The 20,530-nt window shown below is 40.0% G+C and overlaps 1 protein-coding gene across 2 annotated transcripts in view; it reads left to right on the top strand.

Annotated features, from left to right (window-relative positions):
• Positions 1 to 20,530, top strand: part of IFRD1 (interferon related developmental regulator 1) — a 92,618-nt gene that overhangs the window by 14,795 nt on the left and 57,293 nt on the right. The window lies entirely within an intron of this gene.

Genomic DNA, 20,530 nt, shown 5'->3' on the forward strand with positions numbered 1-20,530 from the left:
TGGATACACGTTGAATGAATGACCTCAGCCACTGTGTGTATATCACTAAAACACCCATCTGAAACCCAAATCTTAGTTTTGTTTTTTAATACAATTCTGTAGTAGCTGCTTTCTTGCTATGTGCCTGTTATGCAGTATTAAAGCATTTTTACTATTATTCCAGCATCAATACACTATAATTTATTTATTTTTTAAGATAATGTTTACTTACTTTGTAAAACTAAATTACAAAGGTAATAAGTGCTTATGTAGAAAACATGGAGACCAAAGACCCAAAGAGAAGACTCTGAGAGATGCCCATTGCTAACATATGGGCCATGCTATGATTGAATTACACATAGCTGTACTTTACATTTTTTAATTTACAAAATTATCTTATAATGCCTCTCTTTGGAGAAGATAGGTAAAGATATTTATATATATTTATATATATCAGACATTTTGTAAGTTGTAAAGAGTGAGGACGTGTTTGAGGAGAAAGTACTTTCTCAGCTTCCTAATTAAACATTTTACTTTATTCATTAAGACTGTTGTTGAGGCAGCAGAAACTAATTCTCACTAAATTGACCTAAAAGAAGCTTTGTGGGAAGAATCCAGGAGTCTCATGAGATTGAAGAGAGCCTGAAGAACAGGGTTAATAATAGGGATCTAGTGGTCTTGGCCTGGCCTGCGCTCCTTGCTTGCACCTTTGTTCTGAAGAATCAAAGTACTAGGGGCAACTGGGTGGCTCAGATGGTTAAGCTCCTGCCTTTAGCTCAGGTCACAGTCTCAGGGTTCTGGGATCAAGCCCTGCATTGGGCTCCCTGCTGGGCAGGGAGCCTGCTTCTCCCTCTCCCTCTGCTGTTCCCCATGCTTGTGCTCTCTTGCTCTCTCTGCCAAATGAATAAGTAAAAATAAAATCTTAAAAAAAAAAAAGAAAGTACTAGGAGAGAATGGTTTTTATTTTGTTTTGTTTTGCGGAATTTACGTTACATAAAATTAGCTGGACTTGGTGATAGATTGAGTACGAATGGACAGGGCAAGAGAGGGACCAGGCATAATTTCCAGGTTTTTGGCTTGCATAAATACATTGCTAACAGTGTCATTTCCTAAGATTGGGAACAGTGAAAGATGACCGGGTTGGCTAAATCTTGGGAGGGGTTGCATGAGTGGTTTCATCTGAGGTATGCTGAATTTCAGGTGCCTTGAGACATCAAAAGATGTTAAGTAGGTAACCAGATATATGGGTTGTGCCACACATTTTCTGTCTTTGCCTCCATATCTCCCTCCACCCTGCTTGTCGCTCTGGGAGGGTGACCTGCATCAACAAAACTCCCTTTGCCTCTGGCTTCAGATCAGGTTAGTTCAGTGGGGTACAGTAGCAGGAGATCAAAAGAGGAAAAGGAGTGACTTTTGTCTTTGTTTTCTTGGCTTCATCCCTGCCTCACTGCTGTGGAAAGGCTGTGTCCCTGAACCAAAGGTCACAGCTCTTGTCAGACACCTTCCCCTGCAAGCCTTGTCTCTCCAGGTTCTGGCTGCATTCTTGCTAATTACAGAACACTGTTGTACCTCTTTTAATTTCCCTGTATCCTGTCTACACACTTAAGTTGTGCCAGTCTGAGTGTATATCACTCATTTCTGCCAGATTCCTGACTGATACATGCGTATAGAATTCAATGGACAGGTTCAGGCTAGAGATGTATTTTGTGGACCCTCTCTATATAGATGTAGCAGATGCTGATGTGGATGAAAAATTCCTTTGTGGGAGAGCACAGTCAAGAAATGGAGAGGACTTAGGACTGAGCTTTAGAACACTCTGCCTTGCCTCTCCCTAAAACAGGGAGGTGAAAAGAAGGACCGGATGAAAGGAGACTCTAGAGACCCCCCTTGGAGCCATTAAAGAGAGAATCTGTTCATGACCATCCACCATGACCTCACACAGTGATAGAGAGGCAGTTCAATGTTTAACATCAGAATGATGTTAAAAATGGGAGAGTGGATGCTGGGTGGCTGGACCTAACACACACACATGTCCACATGCATGTATGCATACACACCTACATAACTTTATTAAAATGGGTTACAAATATTCTTGCTTTGTCACCAATATTAATTCTGTTGTGGGTGACAGGAAATCTAAAATGGTAGTGATATAAACAAGATGGCCATTTATTTCTCTGTCAAATGAAGTTTGGAGATAGTTCAGGGCTGACTATCTAGAGACAGCACTCATGGTATCAACGATCAAGGTCCCCTCTATATTGTTGGCCTGCTATTCTTGGTATGCAAGTGCCATCTCATGGTTCAGGTTCATGGTTCTTGTGCTTCAGCCATCTTGTCTGCATTTAAGCCAGTAGGACTCTTCCAAGATACTGCACATAACACTACTGCTTATATCTCATTGGCCAGAACTTAGACAAATGACCGTATCTACTAGTGAACTACCAAGAAATATCTTTGTTTCAGATGGCTGTTTAAAATCAGAAGTTCTAGGGCGCCTGGGTGGCTCAGTGGGTTAAAGCCTCTGCCTTTGGCTCAGGTCATGATCCCAAGGTCCTGGGATCCAGCCCTGCATTGGGCTCTCTGCTCAGCAGGGAGCCTGCTTCCTCCTCTCTCTCTGCCTACTTGTGATCTCTGTCTGTCAAATAAATAAATAAAATTAAAAAAAATAAAATCAGAAGTTCTAATATAAAGGAAATAGGGGGAAATAGAAATTGTGACTTTTGGTCTTTCCTAGTGGTCTTTGCTAGACATGTTATTTAAATGTTTTCTTTTCATGCAACTATTTCCTATTTTTCAACTAGTTTTGATGACTCTTTGCCAGCCATAGATATATTGTAATATCCTACTGTGTACACTGTGTGTCATAATCCAAAGCACCCATGAAAAATACTGTCTGACATCAAGGATTCAGCACAGAGTTAACACAGCTTAGGCAGGTTCCTTAAATGAACTTGGCTGGTCCACAAATATAACATTAGAGTCAAAAGAACCTCTAGAGAACTTCCAGTCCAGGAAATGGAGCAACAAAAGATCAAGACACGTATTTCGGGGGAGTGCAGCCCAACTCCCAAAGCCTGCCTCTTGCAGCTAGTTCTGACTTTCCGTGATTTAAAAATACTAGAGAATCTTCGATTCATGGGCACATTTTACACCCTGCTTGAGGCAGATGTGAATGTGCACATGTTACCCCTGGCTACACATCAATTTCTAGTCAGGAATAAAATACCCATTGCTTCTTTTTCTAGGAGGCATATGATGCGGTGGTGAATGGGGCCATAAATTTCTGCAGGATATGAGAATTCCACAGTAGGCGTTCATTACCATGTCTTTGGACTGCCTTTTCCCATAACAAATATGGTCAATTTTGTTTATGGGCTTGTAAGGAAGGTAGTTGTTGGCTCAAAGAATTTGGCTCATTAAGCTAGAGTAAACCTTCCCTCCAAAAAAAATAAAGTCTAAAACAATGTGGAATAGAAGAAAAGACAAAGTCCAGCCAAGGGTGGGTTGGGAAGGCAGTAGGATAGTAGGATTTTTCTCATTATGTTAGATTTATTAACTTTTTAATGCAGGCATTTTGTGGCTTCAGGAGCCAACAGTTATTCTGTTTGTGTCAAATTGTCTTTGAACTCTAGAGTTATCAAACTCTGTCCTAGATACATAGCAAAGAATAAGCATGGTGAAAAGTGCTTATGATAAAAATATCTAGTACACAAGATTTTTGGTGAGAAACAAATGAAACTGTAAATGACAATAATATTATAAGCTTTAAAGTTTAAACCATTGCTATTTTAATCATCATTTTCTTTATCTTACATCTCTAGCGTGGATATTATTTAGCTAGTAAGAGCTATATATATTAGTCTGATATGATTATTAGGTCCCAGAGAGCCTTAGGTTATTAGTCCCAAAGGTACTATCTTAGCCAGATGGCCAAAAGGTTTTGTGGAGCTCTGTTCAGTGGGAGAATTAGTGAGTCATATAATTTTACCCATTTGTGTGGGTAGAAAGTTGTTTAACTTGAACATAGCACCAGCAATTAAAGATATCTCTCTGGAACATTTTTAAAAGAACCTAATGATTCTCTAAGATTATAAAATGAACCAAGTGTTACTTTGGTTCCTGGTAAACTCTATTCTCTATATCATACTGCTCACCGGTGACAATATTTGAATATATTATGGTGCCAAATTATTACAGATTTTGAATCTTCATGTAATAGCCAGCTACACATTGACTTGTTTACTGATCCATGAAAATACTGTGGTACACAAAGTAACAAGTAGGATTATTTTCCCCTTCGTGAAAAGGATTAAACTGCTGAATAATTAAACTGTATTGGTTATTTACTGCTGTTTGACAAATTTTCCCAACCCATAGAGGCTTGAAAGAATTCCTGTGTGTCAAGAATCTGAGTGCAGCTTAATTGGGTGCCTCAGGTCTCTTAGGAGGTTGTGACCAAGCTATCAGCTGGGGTTGTAGTCTCATCAAAAGGTCGACTGATGGTAAAGCTGGCATCCACTCCGAAGGCCACACATGTGGTTGTTCAGTCACTAGCCAATTAGGCTTTTCCACAGGGTTTCCTCAAAACATGGCAACTGGCTTTCCTTCTAGGCTAGTGACGAGAGAGAGAGAGAGAGAGCCCAAAAGAGAAGACAGTCTTCTTATAATTTACTCTCAAAAGTAGCTTGTTCTCACTCCTGCCACAATCTATTCATTAGAAGTGAGCCAGTAATTCCATTCCAGACCACTGGGAGGGAGTACTCAAGGGCATGAATATCAGATAGTGGAGATCATTAGGTATTATAGAGCCTTTCTACAATGGCGTTGGAGTTTTATATTTTTAAATGATTGTTTGGCAGGTGGTCTTGATTTTATTTATTTATTTATGAAAGATTTTCTTTATTTACTTGACAGAGAGAGACACAGCGACAGAGTGAACACAAGCAGGGGTAGTGGAAGAGGGAGAAGCAGGCTTCCCACTGAGCAGGGAGCCCGATGCACAACTCGATCCCAGGGTCCTGGGATCATGACCTGAGCCAAAGGCAGACACAATGACTGAGCCACCCAGGCACCCAGATGATCTTGATTTTAATAAATTATTTCAATTTTACCTAGTAGCTAATTTGGATATTTGTTAATGAAATAAGGCTCTGTAAAGTCAGAAATCTGCTGATAAATTTCCTAGAAAATGCTTGATGTCAAGTCAAGTTTTATGATCAACTTTTAGGCATTGAGCCTATAAAATCTACATACTGTTTTTTTATAGGTTCAATACATTTCATCTGGTAACCTCTTTCAGTAAATTAAATAGTAAACTATTTTCTACAACTCCAGTTTTTTTGAAGTATTGAATAAAAGTAAATTTTATATGGTGAGAATTTCACTTATATATTGGGCATAATTGGGCTAAATGTTATACATACTTTGGCCATTATATCTTTACTTTTTTTTAAAAGATTTTATTTATTTATTTGAGAGAGAAAGAGAGAATGCACACAAGCAGGGGGCAGGACAGAGGGAGAGGTAGGCTCCTTACTGAGCAGGAGCCTGATGTGGGACTAGATCCCAGGACCCTGAGATCATGACCTGAGCTGAAGTCAGATGCTCAACGACTGAGCCACCCAGGTGTCCTGGCCATTATGTCTTTAACTATGCCCTTCCCCTTTCTTCTAAGGCTCCATTACACCTACGTTAGAATCCTTGATATTGCTTGCAATCATTGATGCTGTGCTGTTTGTTAGTCTTTTTTCTCTTGCTTCATGGATAATTTTCTTTCTTTTTTATTTTTTTAAGGTTTATTTATTTATTTTGAGAGAGAGAAAGAGAGAGAGCACATGGGGAAGAAGGGCAGAGGGAGAGAGAGAGTCTTTTTTTTTTTTTTAAGATTTTATTTATTTATTTGACAGAGAGAGATCACAAGTAGGCAGATAGGCAGGCAGAGAGAGAGAGAGGGAAGCAGGCTCCCCGCTGAGCAGAGAGCCCGATGCGGGACTCCATCCCAGGACCCTGAGATCACGACTTGAGCCAAAGGCAGCGGCTTAACCCACTGAGCCACCCAGGCGCCCCGAGAGAGAGAGTCTTAAGCAGACTCTGCACTGAGTGGGGTGCCCAGTGTAGGGTTCAGTCATTACCCTGAGATCATGACCTGAGCCAAAACCAAGAGTCGGATGTTTAACTGACTGCGCCACCCAGGTGCCCCATTCATGGATAATTTTCTACTGCTATTTAACAAATTACCACGGACTTTGAGCCTTGAAATAACATCCTTTTATTAACTCACAGTTTTATAAGCCAAAAGTCTGACACAACATATCTGGGTTCTCTCTTCAAGATCTCACAGGGCTGAAATCAAGGTATTGACAGGGAATGAGGTTCTCATGTAAGGCTTAGCATACATTTCCAAGCTCACTGTTTGTTGACAAAATTCATTTTCTTGGACTTACAGGATTGAGGTCCCTATTTTTCTGCTGCCCCTCAGTTCATAGCTGATCTTATGAAATAGAGACTGCCCACCTTTCTTACCATATGGTCTCCTCCATTGTCAAGCCAGTAACAGTGCTTTGAATACTTTTCTTGCTTTGATCTGTAACTTCCCTCTGTGATCAGCCAGAGAAACAATCTGCTTTCAAAAAGCCTATGTGCTTAAGTCAAGTCTGCCTGGATAATCTCTCTTTCTTAAGATCATCTGTGTCATGTAACATAATCACCAGGTAGAATTTATCATATTCATAGTCATGTGGATTATGTGGGGTTTGTACACCAGGGGCATGAAATCTTGGGAGTACATCTTAGAATTCTGCCCGCCTCAGATAGTTTTACTGTCCTTTCTTCAAGTTTAGCTATCTTTTCCTTTGCAGCATCATACCTGTTATTAATACCATCTAGTATATTTTTCATCGACATATTTTTTACCTATAAAGGTCTCATTTATGTCCTTTTAATATCTTCCATTTCTCTCCTCATAATGGTCATTTTTTTCTACCTTCTTGAATAGTTATAATAACTGTTTCAATATCTTTGCTAAGTCATCATGTTTTTCATTTCTTGTTTTTAAAAATCAAAATGTCTCCAGGTTATAGGTAATATTTCTTGCCTTTTTTGCTTGCATGGTGATTTATGATCAAATGTTAGACATGGTGAACTTTGTATTTTTGAGTGTTTGGTTTTTGTTGTATTCCTTCAAATTGTGTTGGATTTTGTCTCAGCACGCAGTTAAGTTACTTGGAACCTATCAGATCCTTTTAACTTTTGTCTTTAAGCTTTCTTTGTTAAGGCAAGTCTAGAGCTGCCTTCAGTCAGGAAATAATTTAGCCCTCCTGCTAAACTGGCACACTTTTGAGGATTCTGCACAATGCCCCATGTATTAAGAAATCTTTCCCCTCAGGATTATATAGAATAAACCATTCCCCACCCTATGTGACCTCTGGGAATTATTGGGCCTTCTCATTTCCAGTGGTTCTTTTCCTGGCCTTGGGTAGTTTGCTTTCAAACACTCAAAGAATAATACTCAGCCAGATACTCGAGGGTATACCTCTGAAGAACTCCAGAACTCTCTCCTCTCTCAGCAGCTCCGTCTCTTCTGGTAATTTGTCTTGAAAATTTTTCTTGCCTTCTCCACTATTTCTTTTTTGTTTCTTTAATTCCACATATGAGTGAAATAGTGTGGTATTTGTCTTTCTCTGACTGACTTATTTCATTTGGCACTGTACTCTCTAGCTTCATCCATGTAATTGCAAATATTTCAATATTTCATTCCTTTTTATGGCTGAATAATATTCTATTACACACACACACACACACACACACACACACACACACACCACCTCTTCTTTATTCATTCATTCATCTATCAGTGGACATGTGGGCTGCTTCCATATCATGACTATTGTAAATGATGCTGCAAAATACAATCTATTCTGGAGAATGTTCCATGTATCCTTGAAAAGAATGTGTATTTTGCTGTTTTAGGATGGAATGTTCTCAATATATCTATTAGTCAAATGTGTCATTCAAAGCCACTCTTTGCTGTTGAATTTTTGTTTGGATGATCTGTCCCTTGATGTAGGTGGGTGTTAAAGTCCCCTACTATTATTGTATTACTATCAATTACTTCCTTTGTGTTTGTGATTAACTGCTTTATGTATTTGGGTACTCCCATGTTGAGTGTATAAATATTTGCAATTGTTATATCTTCTTAGATTGTTCCTCTTATTATATAGTATCCTCCTTTGCCTCTTGCTACAGTCTTTGTTTTAAAGTCCATTTTGTTTGATGTAGTTATAGCTATCCTGGCTTTCTTTTCACTCCCATTTTCATGATAAATGCTTTCTATCTCTTCACTTTCAATCTGCATTTGATTTTAGGTCTGAAATGAGTCTCTTGTAGGCAGCATGTAGGTGGGTCTTTAGGGTGACAGAATATATTAAAATATTCTTGGACTTACAGAATATTAAAATATTCTGTCACCCTAAATCTTTTAATTGGAGGATTTGGTCCATTTACCTTCAAATTAATTATTTATAGGTATGTATATATTGCCATTTTGTTACTTTTTTTAAAAAAAGATTTTATTTATTTATTTGTTAGAGAGAGAAGGAGCACAAGCAGGGGGAGCTGCAGGCAGAGGGAGAGATCATCCAAACAAAAATTCAACAGCAAAGAGTGGCTTTCCATTGAGCAAGGAGCCCGATGTGGGACTCAGTCCCAAGACCCTGGGATCGTCACCTGAGCAGAATGCAGATACTGTACCACTGAGCCACCGAGGTGTCCCTGTTACTTGTTTTATGGTTGTTTTTGTAGTTCTTCTCTGTCTCTTCTTACCATAAATTGGCTTTCTTTAGTGATATACTTGGATTATTTTCTCTCTCTTTTTTGTATAGTCATTACTGATTTTTGATTTGTGGTTACCATTAGGTTTATATATAACATCTTTGCATATAGCAGTCTATACTAAGTTGATGGTTGCTTAAGTTTGAGTCCATTCTTTATTGCCTCCCCCTGCCCCCCAGTTTAAGTATAAGATCCTTTTGTTTTGTGAGTTCCTTGACTGATTTTGTGAGTCCCTTGACTTATTTTTACTGCTTTTGTGGTTGCTACTTTTCTTACTATTCCTTGTGGTCTTTCCATTCAAAGAATCCCCTTTACCATTTCTCAAAGGGGCAGGAGTCAGTTTGGAGTGATGCTGACCCCTGTTGGTGCTGCTTGCGCACTGCCATGTTTATTGTAGGGGGTGGCCTCAGGAAAGCCCTCGGGACAGGTTTGTGGTGTTAGCTAGGTTTGTGCATGTTTGCTATGGGAGGGGGCCAGGTTGGAGAAGGAAGATCTATAGAAGTGTGCAGTGTTGGAGCTGCTGTTAGCAAGCTAGGTGGAGAGTGTTTGTGCTGTGCTGATTTGTGTTTATAGGCTGGGGAGGGGAGTGAGAGATTGAAATCTGCACCTGCTGGCCCCTTTTTTCTAATAGAAGTCTCCCAAAGATCCCTGCTTTTCCAGCACAGGCCCTGAGATTAGCAAACAAATCCCCCCCACTCTTCCCACTCCCCCACCACCATACACTCCATGTGTCTTTCAATTTGTTGCTTCCGTGCTGTATCTCAGCAGGACTGTTTGTTGTGCTGTTTCTTTGAGGGCAATTACTCAGTGTTCCATCACCCTCCAGATTTCCTAAAGGCAAGCCCACTGATCATTAAAGTTCCAGGTGTTTAAGTCCCCCTAATCATTAGAACTGAAGAAGTTAAGCCCCTTTAGTTTACAAAGTCAAATGTTATGGGGGATCATCAGCCCAGTGCAGGATCCCAGTGCCTGGGGTGCCTGGGGTAGGGTGTGATCCTCCCCTCTCTGTACCTGCAGTATCCTTTTGTCCTGTGGCCATGCCTTTGGGTCAGTTTGGCTCCCGATTTCATCTCTTCCACTGATGTTGTTGTTCTCTAGGTGTATCTGTGGGACAAGGTAAGCTTGGGATCTCCTACAATACCCTTTTCCCCTGAAGTCTGGATGCCCATTTAAAAATGTCAGCTCCATCTTTACGGGCACCTGGGTGGCTCAGTGGGTTAAGCCTCTGCCTTTGGCTCAGGTCATGATCTCAGGGTCCTGGGATTGAGCCCCACATCAGGCTGTCTGTGGTGCTTCCCCACCCCACCCCACCTGCCTCTCTGCGTACTTGTGATCTCTCTCAATTAAATAAGTAAAATCTTAAAAAAAAAATAAGGGGTGCCTGGGCAGTTCAGTGGGTTAAGCCTCTGCCTTCGGCTCAGGTCATGATCTCAGGGTCCTGGGATTGAGCCCCACATCAGGCTGTCTGCTCAGCAGGGAGCCTGCTTCCCCACCCCACCCCACCTGCCTCTCTGCGTACTTGTGATCTCTCTCAATTAAATAAGTAAAATCTTAAAAAAAAAAAAAAAAGGGGCGCCTGGGCAGTTCAGTGGGTTAAGCCTCTGCCTTCGGCTCAGGTCATGGTCTCAGGGTCCTGGGATCGAGCCCCTCATGGGGGTGGGGGGGGGGTCTCTGCTCAGCAGGGAGCCTGCTTCCCCCTCTCTCTCTGCCTGCCTCTTTGCCTACTTGTGATCTCTCTCTCTGTTAAATAAATAAATAAAATCTTTAAAAAAAAAATGTCAGCACCATCTTTGATCCAGGTGACCCGGTTTCCTTTCCTGAACCCTGTGTTTTAGACACCAGTATTTCACAGGCACAGAAAACACATAAGTTTCTTTGTCACGGGATCTGGAGCTTGGCTCTCATCTAATACAACCTGTGACATTATGCATCTATCTTCAGGATTAATACTATTCAGGACCCAGTGAAATATTTAACCACACCTTTTGCCCCAAGTAATTTTAAACAACAGTCATTGGCATCTGAATGACCTGAAGGTCAGTGTGCTTTACCACTACAGATATTGGAGATGGATACTGCTTCAGTATGAGAATTTGAGTAGCAGAAATATTTAGTAAAGAGAAGACAAATTAGTTAACTTTTGAATACTTCCTCTCAGGTAACTTGAATGTAGTAGATGCTTGCACAAGAAAATACCATTTTTCTATAGTGCCCAAGTGTCCACGTTCTTGTTTCTCCTCATGTTCCAATCTGTGTTTCCAGAGCATGGTGTTCACACAAACTGCAAATGGTGGACAATGACAGTTTGCAAGATTAATTCATATGATTTTAAATATTGTATGTATGTGGGCCTAGATGTAACCTGAATAAAATGCAATACCAATTCTCTGTGCTGTCAACTAAATGGATACTAAATGCTAGAAAATTGTGCCAATTTGGGTTTTTTAGGAAACAGATGCCAGAAATACAAGGGATTTTTTGGGGGAAATGTCTGTTAAAGATCCAGGGAAAATGGAGCAGGAATGGGTCAGGAAAGCCTTCAGACCACAATGTAGGTCTGATACCTACAGAGAGAGAGGAAAGGAAAGTAAGTTTGGGTAGGAGGAGCCTCTGACTGCAATATAGTTCTGAGAAAGTCTTGACCAGCACAGTGGGGATTTCTGGTACAAAGATTGCCAGTAGGGAAGTCCTAGATTAAACAGAAACGACTAACCTTCATTTCCCTGTCTCATAGCCTTTAACTGAAAGCTCCCTCGAGATGGCAGAGCCTCAGACTGCGAGAGCCTCAGACTGCGCACTGAGGCGGATCCTGAAGGGGTGGCTAGGGGCCATTGATAACTGTGTACTTCGTGGCCATTTTTCCTTTGAAGTGAGATCTGAGTGGCTTACCTCCATGGCTGGCAAAAATTGTAAATAATCTTATTTTTATAAAAAACTTAGTGAGATTTAATATTTCTAAAAGATAACTTAAAATATCACTAATCATGCTACAACATGGATGAAATTTGAGAACATTATGCTAAGTGGAATAAACCAGTCATAGGAAGACAAATACTGCATGATTTCACTTATGTGAAGATCTAAAATAGTCAAACTCTTAGAAACAGAAAGTAGAATGGTATTTGCTAGGGGCAGGGAAGAGGGCAAAAGGGAAGTTATTCAGAGGGTATAGAACAATATATATAGTTTCAGTTTTGCATGATGAGAAAGTTCTAGAGATCTGTTGTACAAGGTGCCTATAGTTATGAATGTTGTCCAGTATGCTTAAAAATGGTTAAGATGGGGGACTCCTGGGTGGTTCAGTGGGTTAAAGACTCTGTCTTCGGCTCAGGTCATGATCCCGGGGTCCTGGGATCGAGCCCTGCATCTGGCTCTCTGCTCAGCAGGGAGCATGCTTCCTCCAGTCTCTCTCTCTCTGCCTGCCTCTCTGCCTACTTGTGATCTCTGGCTGTCAAATAAATAAGTAAAATCTTTAAAAAAATGGTTAAGATGGTAAATTTTACGTTATGAGATTTTACCACAAAAAATAGCTTTGATTTTGATTTAATTTTAATTTTATTTTTAAAAGTAGCTTCCACATCCAATGTGGGCCTTGAACTCATGACCCTAAGATCAAGACCTGAGATCAAGAGTTGGACATTGCACCCACTGAGCCACCCAGGTGCCCCAATAAATAGTTTTTAAGAGTCATTCATTATAATTACGATTTTGCCTTCTCATTTTAATATAACATTTTGAAACAAGAATTAAAAGTAAGTTTTTTCTTTTTTTATTGAGGTATAATTGATATATAGCATTATATGAGTGTGAGGTGTACAACATGATGTGTCTATATTTGTATACATTGTGAATTGATTACGGCAAAAAGTCTAGTTAATATCCATCACCGCATAAGCTACAAAAATTTTTTTCTTTTGATGAGAACTTTTAAGATCAACCCTCTTAACAACTTTAAAAGACACAATACAGCATTGGTAATATACTCACAATGCTGTACATTACATGCCATGCTGTACCTGTAACTGGAAGTTTCTGCCTTTTTTTCATCTTACCCATTGCTCCCTCACCTCCCACCCCATGCCTCTAGTAACCACCACTCTGTTCTCTGTATCTATGAATTCAGTTTTGTTTGAGATTCCACGTTAGAGAGATCATATGATATTTGTCTTTCTGTGACTTATTTCAGTTAGCACATGATACCCACTAGTTCTAGCCACGTTGTCATGAATGGCAAGTTTTCTCTTTCCTATGGCTGAAGGTCACATTTTCTTTATCTATTCATCCATTGATGGGCACTTTGGGTGCTCCCCTGTCTTGGCTATTGTAAATAATGCTGCAGTGAAAATGGGGGTGCATATGTCTTTTTGAGTCAGTGTTTTCATTTTCTTCAGCTAAATACCCAGAAGTGGAAATGCTGGATCATATGGTAGTTCTGTTCTGTATAATTTTTGAGGAACCTCTATACTGTTTTCCAGAGTGACTGCACCAATGTAAATTCCCACCAGCAGTGCACAAGAGTTCCCTTTTCTCTACATCCTCACCAACATTTTTACTCTAGCCCTAGGCTCTGCAAACATTGAGATCTGCTGAGCTTCCATTTCTTTCAGTCATAAACCTCTCTATCCTAAGTATAGCAATCTAACCCTAACAGCCTGTTTTTTTTTTTTAATGACAGTTTGTTGTTTCAGAAATCTGAGTCTTAACTGTAACTTGTCCCTGATGATTTAACCCCTGGGTTGTGCACATGCTGGGTCCCAGGGAGAGGGTGGGGTCAGATGGGAGGAAGGAAGTCTCAGAGGGGCAGAGTGAGGAGACTGGTTTAGTATTTTATGTAAATGTTGCCAAGATTGAAAACAGCAGTGAGGAGTGGGTGTTATAAGGCAGGAAAAAATCTATGATCTTTAGAGGAAACTGAACAGTGAAATTAATTATAGCCCATAACGAACATATCTGGACTTTACATTTGTCTTAAAGAGAAAAAATCATATAACTCAGCCATTTTTTCAGACAATGTTTTGGCTGTTTTAAAATGTCAAACAACAGTGCACACTCAGAAATATTAACTAAAAACTTTGAATTCATTCTCAAGATTTTCATTAAATCAGTACCACCTAGTGTTAAGTTGTTTTCAAAAGGCTAAAGGCTGGACGGGAGGTGTAGATATGTGGAGAAATTTTGGAACTGCATATATCAGAACAAACTGGTTGTGTCCTATTACTGGGAGCATCGAATTATTATGTTATTGTGTGAATGAATACAAAAGAACAGGCCTCGCTGGGCAGTATCCAGGGGGCAATACTTCCAAGCTGTTTGGCTTTGGAATAGTCACTTAACCTCTCTGTGCCTTGGGTTCCTTATCAATAACAAGGAGAGATAACGATGTAGTAGTCTGCCCTTATTGGCAGGTTTGCTTTCTGTGATTTCCGTGACTCACGGTCAATTATGGTCCAGAAACTGATGATTGTCTTTCTGATGAATTGTCTGAAGGTCAGTCTTGGCTTTGCTATGTCACCTCACTTTGTCTTATCAGGTAGGCATTTACTCATCTCATATTATCATAAGAAGAAGGGTGGGTACAGTACAGTAAGATATTGGGTACGGGGAGACCATATTCATATAACTTTTATTAAGTATGTTGGTATAATTACTCTACTTTTTATTTTGTTATTGTTACTAAACTGTTACTCTGCCGAATTTATAAATTCCACTTCATCACAGGTATACGTATAGGAAAAGTATCGTGTATCTAAGGTTCAGTACTATCTCAGGTTTTAGGCATCCAGTGGCAGTCTCAGAATATATTTCCCATGGATAAGAGGGAACTTCTAGTATTTCTTATCCTATTAAGCTACCGTGATGATTAAATGAGATTATGCATGTGAATAAAATACAGAGCAGGGCTTGGCACATACCAAGCATTCAGTAAATATTATCCATAGTTATTGTTTCCTTATCCATGTGTATTTGCTCCCCTCCATGAATTGCTTATACATCTAAGCTAACTGTTGCCTTCCAAAATGTGTGTTCAGTAAGAAAGCATTGAATGGACCATTTAAACTCATCACCACCACAAATAAAAATAAAACTACTCAAAGATTGTATGATAATCTTTGTAGTGTGTCCATTGTCATCCTTGTACCAAAAGACTAGTATTAGATTAGGGTGGATAGTCCATTTTAAATCCCTACCATAAATATAAATCCCTACCATAAGTCTGAAAGTCAGGTTTCAAAATGATCCTTTGAAAGGCCATGAAAGCAGTTTATTTTTCATGCCTGTTCTTGAAATATATCACAGACGCTATGAAAAAAGAGAGGGAGTAGGAGGCAAGACTTCTTAGATGAATGTGAGATTTAAGATGTTACTTGCCAAAGAGTTTTGGTCTTGTTTTTACACATTTCAAAATTATGTCCCCCAGGTTTCAGTGATGATACCCAAACTTGGTTGAGTGGCTAATGAGAAAAGCAAACAATTCTGTCTGATACTTCAGGACCTCTGCTCTACTACTAACCACTATTCACCCCCAACTCTTCACTACTATTCACTGTTCACCCAGAGAGCCATCGGACCAGAAACACTTTGCAGTTCCAAATTGGTGACATCAACAGGGAATATGGGAAAATTTGAGGGCCTTGAAAATAACTGGAAATTATTACATGGAATGCTATTTGAATTCTGTTATATGGGATTCTATTGATTTTTTTCTCCTTTCTGACCAACCTTACTATGCATTAGAAGCCAGAATCCCTCTCGTTGCCCCAGTGAGAGCCAACTCTGAACATTTTTCTTCCTTGAGAGACAGACCTAGGAAAACAAAGCCTCTAATATCCAAATCCATTGCTTGCCTGCTTCTCAGTCTGGAGTTCCAGTTCCATGTGTGAAGAGTAATTCTCTCCTTGACACTGGCTATTTCAAGGGAGAGGGAGCTCCCCAATCTAAAATGTCCTTGCTTGTTAGGTCTTGAACCTCTCCCCTAAAAGACAGCTAAGAGTCACTTTGACACAAATGTTCTGAAGACAAAGCCAGCCACCCTCGAACTGCTCATAAAGTGGCCGGTGTGCCATCTAGAGGTGCACATAGTGATCATCATGCCACCACGATGCCGGTCATAGCTCTTGAAATGGACTCCTTGAGTCTCTTTAGACTCAACATCCCAGCTTCTCTCCACTTGCTTGTTTTTCAGGGCTTTGAATCTCCTCCCTCTGCTGTGTAAAATTCTTGTATTACTTTTGGGCCACTTCCCTCCAAAAATGAGGTCCCTGCAATGAAATATTTGACTCCTGGTGTTGTGTGACAGGGCCCGGTAGATAAGCGATAACCAGTGAAGAAGACTGTTTTTTCTAGCTTCTGGAGAAAACTTAGACTATACTCAATAAATAACTTCTGTCTACTCTTAGGTGTCCAAGCTGTCATTTTAATCTTTTCTGCTTTGAAGTTCCTGGAAGAATCTTATGTCACCTTGCTCTTACCCTTGCTGACTTTAATTAAAAGACTTCTTTATCTCACCCGAAACCCTGCCTCAGATTTCAAAGCCTTCAGGCTGCATACCTTAGGAGAGCCAGTAGACTTCTTCTCATCTCTTGGCTATGGATCGTCAAACTTATGTAACCATTTTATGGGATGAGGTGTCCTCAAACATACCATGTTGGATTTTCTTTTCTGGCTCTGCAGACCATCTTGGGCAAATGATATCCATCTCTGGTCTCTTTTCGTTATCTAAGGAGTCCTGTTTTCAGGTATTAAAAATTCCTATCTTAACTAAGTCAAAATCAAATCCCCACCTCCACCCTTTGTACTCAGCTCAGGGCTTACCTATAGTCCCACAGACTGGCAGTGGGGAGGTCTGTCCTTCTGCTTCCCTGCTACATCCTTCAGCCTCCTCCAGGGTTTGGTTGTGCAAGAGGATGACAGAAAAAGAATAGCCTGTCTTTTAACTTAGCTGGAGCTATGTGTATTCCTCTCCTTGATAGCAAATACCCCTTCTTATGGATAAGCAGAGTGCTGGCCTTTCTCTGCTGAGGAGTTTCTGGGCACACCTCTCCCCTCTCATCCCCCCATGGGCCTTCTAATTACACTATTTTCTGACTCAAGTATGGAACTTTTTCTACATTCTTATGAATCCCCACGTCCTATTCCAGAGACCTCACCTAGTTCTCCTTATCATAATGGGCATCCTTTTGGGAGCCTATGAAGATGATGATCTTGTGATGACGGTCTGTGATGTCAGTCTGGGAAATGGGTGCCCCTGTCCACAGGTGGTATGAGTGCTGCGGGCTTCCACTTTCCTGCTCTCTTCTTGCACTGGCAGCTCTAGCCAATCCCTCACCTTATACCTTTTTGTTGAGAATAGGTACCAGTTTTTATATTCTTTAAACTCTGGGGGACATGTGTCAAGCTTTCTTACTTTGGTTTCACAGTCATCTCTTCACTGGCCACTCCTTCCCCCTAAAACATTTAATTGTAGGGTGACTGCTCCTTCAGTAAATTCCCCTATGATCTGTCTCCTTACTAGGAATTCTTCATTGAGCTGCACTCTTAATTTTTTGTAATTCTCTGCCTGTATGATAAACTTCAAAAAAGCTTATGTAAACAGTTAACAATTACGAGACTTCATCTAGATAAAAAGCTTTTGGACAGCAAAGGAAACAGTTGACAAAACCAAAAGACAACTGACAGAATGGAAGAAGATAATGGGAGAAATGACCTATCAGATAAAGGGCTAGTGTCCAAAATCTATAAAGACCTTATCAAACTCAACACCCAAAGAAAAAACCATCCAGCTAAGAAATGAGCAAAAAATAGGAACAGACATTTCTCCAAAGAATACATACAAATGCCCAACAGACAAATAAAAAAATGCTCCACATCACTCGGTATCAGGGAAATACAAATCAAAACCTCAATGAGATACCACCTCCCACCAGTCAGAATGGCTAAAATTAACAAGTCAGGAAATGACAGACTTGGTGAGGATGCAGAGAAAAGGGGAACCTTCCTACATTGTTGGTGGGAATGCAAACTGGTGCAGCCACTCTGGAAAACAGTGTGGTGGGTCCTCAAGCTGAAAATAGAGCTACCCAAGACCCAGCAATTGGACTAAAAGGTATTTACCCCAAAATTACAAATGTAGTGATCCAAAGGCACACATGCACCCCAATATTTATAGCAGCAATGTCCACAGTAGCCAAACTGGTGTCCATTGACAGATAAATGGATGGAGAAAATGTGGTATATATAAGATGGAATATTGCTCAGCCATCAAAAATGAAATCTTGCCATTTGCAATGATGTGGATGAAATTAGAGTGTATTAAGCTAAACGAAATAAATCAATCAGAGAAAGATAATTATCATACGATCTCACTCATATGTGGAATTTAAGAAAACAGGATCATTGGGGAAGAGAGGAAAAAATAAAACAAGACAAATCAGAGAGGGAGACAAACGATAAGCAACTTTTAATCATAGGAAACAAACAGAGTGGTTGGAGGGGTGAGATGGGGGGTTGGAGTAACTGGGTGATGGGCATTAAGGAGGAGGGCACATGATATAATGAGCACTGGGAGTTATATAAAACTAATGAATCCCTGACCTCTACCTCTGAAATCAATAATACATTATATGTTAATTAATTGAATTTAAATAAAAATTTTTAAAAATTACACAAGATAAACATTTAACAATGAATCTTGCATTAATAGTTACACCTCAGCGTTGCTTCATGCTGCTTAGCTGTAGCCTCTGACAAGTTTAGGAGTACACACATGCACACAGGAAGCTCCTTCACCCCAACCAGGACTGAGCACAGGGTCTCTTTAATATAGTGGTGAGCATCCTTATGTGACCTGGGGATTCATGGGCAATCACCTTTAGTCAAAATAAGGAGGCATCAGCTGTGGACCCTAAAGGGTCTAACAGAGGAATTAGACATTTTCCCAGGCTGTGAGCTGCCTATGAAAGGCCTCCAGCAGCTAAGAGACCTGTAATTTAATCACAAGAAGAGTTGGGTATTTGATCCTATGTTTTGTAACTTCAGCCTTGTTGGACAGGTCTTCACAAACTGAGATATATATATATATATATTTTTTTTTTTTATACATACACTTTTTAAAAAATAAGAGCCAGTTGGACTGCAGAGTATGCTAGGGTCGAAGGGCGCTTTATCCCCTCAAATGGAAATGTACGTATACATTTTTGCTTGTCACTTAAATACTATACTTAGGATAGTGACAAATGCCTTAGACCTTTTGTGTCTTGCCTCTCATTAGTCACTCCCTCAGAGAATGTGTCTTATCCCCCAGAAACAAAAACTTCCCCTTTGGGAGATGATTCTGTTTTTCTAGGTAATTCTAGCAATTGCTCTGTAAACCCCTGGCTATTTTGGGTACCAATGGTGGGATCTTGCTTTAGTTAAAAAGCTCTGCCTTAACCTAGAGCAACTCTTTTTCTCTCATTAGATGACCTTGAAAATGAAGCCACTCCTTGTCATCTTTGGGTGTTTCTTTTTAAATCGAGAAAGACTGTTAGAGAAGGTGACCTTCTGATTCAGCGCTTCGTGCTTTAACATGAGGCATAACAGTTGTGTTCTGTGGAATAAGCAACTTTCCCAAAAAGTGGCCCTTATTCATCATTAAGGTTTTCATGGGGAGGTAAAAATTACCACTTAAAGTTAAAAATAGGTTACCCAAATTTGCAGACCACTCATTTTAGTGTATTGTGTTACTGTACAGTCCAAAAAGTAGAAAGACACGGTCTAATGGCTTATGGAAGACAATATGAGAATTCACTCGTAGTTTGAAGATTTTCTGATGAGTTACAAAACAGATTTCACTAATGGGCATCTATCTTGTAATCCTGGTGGTATCTTTTTCTTAAAAAAAAATGCACAGCTCCCTTACGCACAATAGTTTTGACATTTTATTAGCATGCAGCTTAAATCCCTTTGTGTAAGGTTCTGCCTCTAAATTCTTGACCAGGCAGAAGCCCAGAATGAACTGTGAATGAAAGAAGAAATTAATTTGACAACCAGTACCGTTCCGTCCCTGGGAAGGTGTGAGCAGTGCAGTGCTGCACTCTGTTGGGCTGCTCCAGAAACAGACAGTGTGCATTTTGTCTTCCAAGAGAGTTTTCCCAAGGAAATGTCTCCAGTCACTTCTCTGGGAATAACCTAGCTGTTGATTCAACACAGAAACTCTTCTTTTAACAGAAGAGCAAAAGAAACACAATAAGCGAAGCAATAGGATAGAAAATGAAATGGTAAAACTCTTTGATGGACAGTGAATGTCTGTATGCCCTCTGCCCCCACTAAGTATTATATGTTGAATCCCTAATCCCTGATGTGTTGGTATTTGGAGTAGGGTCTTTGGTAAGTAATTAGGGCATGAGGGTGTAGCCCTTGTAATGGGATTAGTGCTTTTATACAAGAAATGCTTTTTTTCTGCATCTGTGGAGATGATTATATGATTTTTATTCTTAATTCGGTTACGGTGGTATATAGCACTTACTGATTTGTGTATGTTCAGCCATCATAGCATCCCAGGGATAAATCCCACTTCATCAGAGTGTGTGATCCTTTTACTAGGCTGTTGAATTTGGGTGGCTAGTATTTCGTTTAGGATTTTTGGTTTCGACTGGCGCCTTGATCTTGGACTTCCTGGCATCCATAACTGTTAAGAAATAAATGTAATCTAGTTCTGGCCAATGAAATATAAGAGCAATTA

Source organism: Lutra lutra, chromosome 11, assembly GCF_902655055.1.
Source record: "Lutra lutra chromosome 11, mLutLut1.2, whole genome shotgun sequence".
NCBI lineage: Eukaryota > Metazoa > Chordata > Mammalia > Carnivora > Mustelidae > Lutra > Lutra lutra.